Source organism: Vigna radiata, chromosome 1, assembly GCF_000741045.1.
Source record: "Vigna radiata var. radiata cultivar VC1973A chromosome 1, Vradiata_ver6, whole genome shotgun sequence".
NCBI classification, from domain to species: domain Eukaryota; kingdom Viridiplantae; phylum Streptophyta; class Magnoliopsida; order Fabales; family Fabaceae; genus Vigna; species Vigna radiata.
The window spans coordinates 1,109,030-1,115,413 of NC_028351.1; the positions used below are offsets into that span (position 1 = coordinate 1,109,030).

General features: G+C 32.3%; 1 pseudogene; it reads left to right on the forward strand.

Moving 5' to 3' along the window:
- Positions 1 to 596: 596 nt before the first annotated feature.
- Positions 597 to 3,721, forward strand: LOC106753507 (annotated as a pseudogene).
- The last annotated feature ends 2,663 nt before the right edge of the window (positions 3,722 to 6,384 follow it).

Sequence of the window (6,384 nt, forward strand, 5' to 3'; positions counted from 1 at the left end):
TAAATGATACAAACCCTACTTTTCAATAAAAATAATAATTTAACACTGGGAAAAATAAACATCAAGTAATAACATCATGATAAAATATTAACTTAATAATTATCAAGTTGAATTTAAAATGATTTTATTTATAGATATATCAAAATATCTTTATTATATATATATATATATATATATATATATATATATATATATATATATATATATATTAGTGGTTAAATTTAAATGTAAATTCAAATTTATTTTTGTCTAAAACTTAGATATATTTAAGTCTCAAGTTTTAAAAATAAATGATTATTGAAAAATAGATTTATGAGAATAAATAAAAAGATTTGAGAGGATAAAAAGAGAATTGTGGTGTTGTTTAAAAGAAAAATTTGTTAAAGATTTGATAAATGTGACAAATAAAAAAGTAATTATATAGATAAAATTGAAAAATGGGTTAAATATGTTTTTAGTCCCTTAAGTATTACACGATTTTGGGTTTAGTCCTTATTTGAAAGTTTTGTTCCTTTCCGTCCTCTTAGTTTTGAAACTATTACAAATAGTCCTTAAAATTTGACGACGTTAACTTTTGTTTGATATGACAAGCGACGATGACACGTCTGATGCCAGCTTCCCTCTTTACTCTCTGCCACGTTGCTTTTCTTTTTCTTTTTATCCTCCTGCGACTCCATCGTCACCTCCACCTTCACCTCCTTCATCTCCACCCCCAGCTCCGCTCCTTCGTTCCTCCACTCCTCCACTCCTCCGCTCCTCTGTTCTTCCTCTCCTCCGTCGGCGACACCTTCTCTGCATATGCTATTGGAAGAAGAAGAGAAGACGCAAGTAGAAAGACAAAAAGGTTCCCAAGTAGCGAGTAGAAAAAGAAAACAAAAGCAAAGGATGTTTCAAAGTTATAACACTGACCTGATCTAGTCCTTTCAAAGTTATTCATCTATTTAAATTGTCGCCACCCAGATGCAGCTCCTACCTTGGTTTATGTTTCTCTTTTTATTCAGACCTCCATACTATATTGTTGTTTGTTTTTCCTTTGTCGGATACACTTGATGAATCAGTACTACTAGTGTCCCAGGGAAGTCAAAGAAATCCAATTTTTGAAATCTTCAAGATTTTTGTAAGCATATTAAGTTATGTAAGAATTCATTCAATGCCACTGGCTACAAATAACAAAAGTCGAGATAGATTCTATGGAGTTTCAATCATGGATGCATTTAAAAAGGATACGCAATTCAAAACCTGAACAAAATTCTAAACTCAAGATTCAATCAGAATATCATAACAATTTCAAGAAGCTTAAAACAAAAACTGTGGGGTTGGGAACAAAATGTGACTGGACTCGTCCTGACAAAATGAATGATGTATATGAATGTGAGATAAGAAATGTTATTGGGATGATCGAGCAGGGAAAAGAAGAGAAGATACTATCAGAACTCAAAAATCCTAACTACCACCGCCTAGTCTCAGTCATGTACCGCTCAGTCTCGGTCATGCCTCTGCTCGGTTACCAAGACTCAATACACCTACCGCTTCACCGACCACTCGATCTCGGTTATGCCTCCACTCACTCTCGGTCATGCCTCACTGGAAATGCATCCTACTAGAAAAAGCTCCATTCAGGATGCACAACTCAATGCAATTGAAGTTTTTAAAATCAACGACACAATAGGCAGTCTCACTGAACCGAACCCAGACCCTCTTCCACAAACCCCTAATATCAAAGAAGAAAAATAGCGGCACCAAGAGACCCCTAATTGCTGAAGTTGCTGGTGCAGTTTCCAATGTAGTTTTCCTCTTCCTTATCATCGTTTTGTTCCTCATCAAACGTAGAAAAAACGTCTCTGTCAACAAGGGTTCCAATAAAAAAATATGGATCTTCTTTGGGCAGTGGCTCATCATCGCTACCCACCCACCTCTACTGCCACTTCTCAATTGCAGAAATTAGAGCAACAGCCAACAACTTCAATAAACTCTTAGTCGTTGGCGTGGGAGGCTTCGGTAACGTGTGAAGGAGACTCTTCTATAATCAACAGAGACTCTCGAGAAATTAGACCTCCAGCCGTGCAAAAGCCGCAAGTAGAGAGCTTTGGAGAGGGAGGTTCAATCATCGGCGAGACTTTTCCCAAGCGGTAGGCGCCGTGGAGTAGGTTCTCAACAGTAACGACAACCTTTGGGTAACCGTGATATATTGATTGGATTGACCCGTTTCAGAAAAAAAAAGTGACATGGCTCGCCATTTTCCACATCAAACAAAATTTAACGCGTCCAATTTTAAGAACTATTTATAATAGTTTCAAAACTAAAAGGACTGAAAGGAACAAAACTTTTGAATAGGGACTAAAGCCAAAATCGTGTGATACTTAAGGGACTAAAAACATATTTAACCCTTGAAAAATTACACATTTTTTCTTTTAGTTAAAAGTAATATAAATGAAAAAAAATTCTTGGAGTAAAATTAATTTAAAAGAAGATCTTTCCAAAAGATTTTGAGTTTGACAAGAAGGAATTAATTTTGTTGTGGATGGCTGAAGGTTTTCTCCATCATTCTGAATAGAATAAGAATTTAGAAGAAATAGGTGAACAATATTTCGATGATTTATTAACGAGGTCTTTCTTTCTTCAATCAAGCTTCATAAGAAAATTCGTCATACATGACCTTCTGAATGATTTGACAAAATATGTCTGTGAAGACTTCTATTTCAGGTTGAATTTTGATAAAAGAAATTGTATACCAAAACAACCTGTCATTTTTCATTTGCATCTTACATTTTCTTTCATAATGTAAGATTTTTTTTATCGTTTTAGGAGTTTAACTGATGCTAAAAGACTACGTTCATTTGTTTACATTACAAATAACACTATATATCCCGGTTTTCCTTGTCAATTCGAGATTATACATGAATTGTTCTCCAAGTTAAATTTTTTACGTGTTTTATCTTTAAATGGAGATATATGAACCTCAAAGCGGTCCCTAATTTTGTTGGTGATCTTAAACATTTCCATTCATTGGACCTTTCTCGTACTAGTATACAAAAACTACCTGAGTTGGTAGGTTTGTTGTATAACTTGTTGACATTGAAGTTGAATTGTTGTCAATATTTGAAGGAATTGCCTTCAAGTTTGCATAAACTCACAAAATTGGGTTGCTTGGAATTTGAAGATACACAAGTGACAAAGATGCCAATACATTTTGGAGAGTTGAAGAATCTTCATGTACTGAGTATGTTTTATGTTAGTAGAGATACTAAGGTCATCAGTAGTAAGCAACTAGGAGGACTCAATCTTCATGGAAGGTTATCAATTAATGAGCTACAAAATATTGTGAATCCTTTGGATGCATTAGAAGAAAATTTGAAAAATAAACACCTTGTGGAGCTAAAGTTAATATGGAACTGGAATCACATCCCGTTGATCCAAAGAAAGAGAAGAAAGTGTTCGAGAATCTACAACCTTTTAATTAGTTGGAGCATCTTTCAATCAGTAGCTATTGTGGTACACAATTCTCAAGTTGGGTATTCGATAATTTGTTATCAAATTCTTACAGTTAATGAATCATAAATATTGCCCATGTTTGCTTGTCCTTGGACTATTGTCATCTTTGAAGACCCTCGAGATTACACAACTCGGTGGAATAGTGAACATCGATGCTGAATTTTATGGGAGCAACTCTTCTTCATCCAAGTCCTTGGAAATATTGAAATTCTACGACATGAAGGAATGATATTGTAAAACTTTTCCTTTTCCATTTCTTTGACGTCTTGTTATTGTTCGATGCCCCAAGCTGAAAGGTTTGTCATCATTATTGACTCATGTCGTAAACTCATCATTAGCAAACACCGCGAAGACACATCAACACTTGGACTCTTGAGAGCTCGTTCATGCCCTTGTGAATATTCCCATGACCATTATGATTTCTTTGAAGAAATGAGAATTAATTTTGACTCTCTTACTATCTTCCAACTAAATTTCTTTCCAATGCTATGTTTTCTTCGCTTGAAAGGATGCCAAAACCTACAAAGAATTTCATAAGAGCACGCTCATAATCACCTCAAGGTAATGTCAATCGGTGAATGTCCTCAATTTGAATCATTTCCCAATGAAGGATATCTGCAGCATTTCCATCTCTGACTGAACTGCATATAATTGGTTATTCAAAAGTGGAGAAGTTCCTGGATAGAGGTTTGCCATCAAAGGTAAAATATATGTCTCTTTCAAGTTTAAAACTTATCGCCTCCCTCCGAGAGACCTTGGATTTCAACACATGTCTTCAAAGCTTATATGTTGAATATCTTGACGTGGAGTCTTTTCCTGATGAAGTTTTGTAGCCACCTTCTCTTACTTCTTTGACAATCAGTAATTGCCGAAATCTCAAAAAGCTAGACTACAAGTTTCTCTATAACCTCTCATCTCTCACGCTTCGTAGTTTCCTTAACCTTCAATGCTTAACTGAGGAGAGTCTGCACAAATCCATCTCTTCTCTTGAAATTTGGAGTTGTCCATTGCTTAAGCAGAGTTGCCAGAAGCCAGAAGGCAAAGATTGGAGAAAGATTGTTCTAATTGAAAATCTGAGAGTTGGATACTAAGGTGAAGCAAAAGTTCAAAATTAGACGTGCATCAATTCTTGTTTATCTTCCTCTTCCTTCTTCTAAATTAGATGTTCATCTGCTAACAGGTGCTAATTCTTCTCGCATTCTATTTTTATATAATTAACTCATGATTTATAACGATATAATTAACTCATACATACATTACATACATACATACATACAAACATACATACACACATACATACATGCATACACACATACACACACACATATACATATATACAGACATACATACGTACATACATACATACATTTATACACACATACACACATACATACGTACATATATACGTATCTGTGTACATACATATATACGTACGTACGTGTATACATACGTACATATTTACCTACATACATACTTACATGCGTGTATACATACGTACATATATACCTACATACATACAAACGTACGTACATACATACACACATACATATTTACATACGTACGTACGTAAATACATATATGTTAAACTGTTTTTTAGCCGCCTAAAGCAGAACAAAATTGGTTCTCACTAATGTAGTATAAGGTTGACCAAGATATCAATCCATAGACTCGACAAAATTAAGTTTTAAGAATGTAGAGTTAAGGTCCTGTATTATTTACTAACTATTACTATGAAACAAGGTGGGAACATTTAAAAAAAATGAAAAAAAGAAAAAAATTAAAAACTGAATTAAAATCTGTTTGAAAGAAAAAAAATAAAGTAAAATAAAAGAACAGGAAATTAGAAATTTTAACTACCTAAAACAAATAGAATCTAAAACTAAAACTAGTATGATCTACCTAAGCTAAAACCAACCTTACTCTCACATTCAATCAAAACCAGCAACAATAAAGCCAAACCTATTCTATACTACAATGCTAAATCTATAAGATAAACTAAACTAGCATATTCAATTCATCACAAACAACTAAGCTACTAGCATTCACAAAAGCACCTAATTAAAAAAAAAATTAAAAAAATTTTCTATAATCCTACATACACACATACATGTTTACATTCATACGTACGTAAATACATACATGATCCTACATTTTTATGAAACCAAATTTAATATTTTAAATTAAAAAAAAATCATATTGAAGCCAATATCTTTGCATTTTAAAAAGTAATTGGCTCAAAAGTTCTTTAATGAAAGGATTCACTGTAAACATGACAATTATAAATATCAATGTAAAAGTTTTTATTTCAAACCATGAAAATCATCATTGAATAATCCTTTCAAATAAAATAATATAAAAAAAATGTTCATATATGAAGCTGAGAATAAACAAATATATTTTGTTTCTAGTTATTTTCTATTTTTTGGAAATAATTATTTTTTCTTTTTTTTTCTTTATCGAATACATTTTTAGAAAATATCATAATTTTAAAAACTTGTTTTTATTATTATTGGTGTAAGAAGAAATCACGAAGTTGAGAAAGAAAAAAGTCTAAGAAAAATATTTTGTTTTTTTATTCTGATCCTAAAGTTTTCTTTCTTCAAAAAGGCCAATAGGCCCAGTAAATAAGTCAAAGTGAAGTTTTTCAAAGTCTCACCATCTATTTATATTTTATTTTTTATTTTTTAACTACGATAGTTTTCTTCTTTTTTAATTTTTAAAACTAAAAAACTATTCCCGTCTAAATAAAATGGATGAGAGTCAATGTTTCTTTCGGGTTTATAAAACATTTCGGAATTAAATTTCTGAAAAAATGCTTTATATTTCAAAATTTAAACTTAAAAAGAAATTATGGAAGAATGTTTTAGACGAGTTTTGATATTTAATTCTATA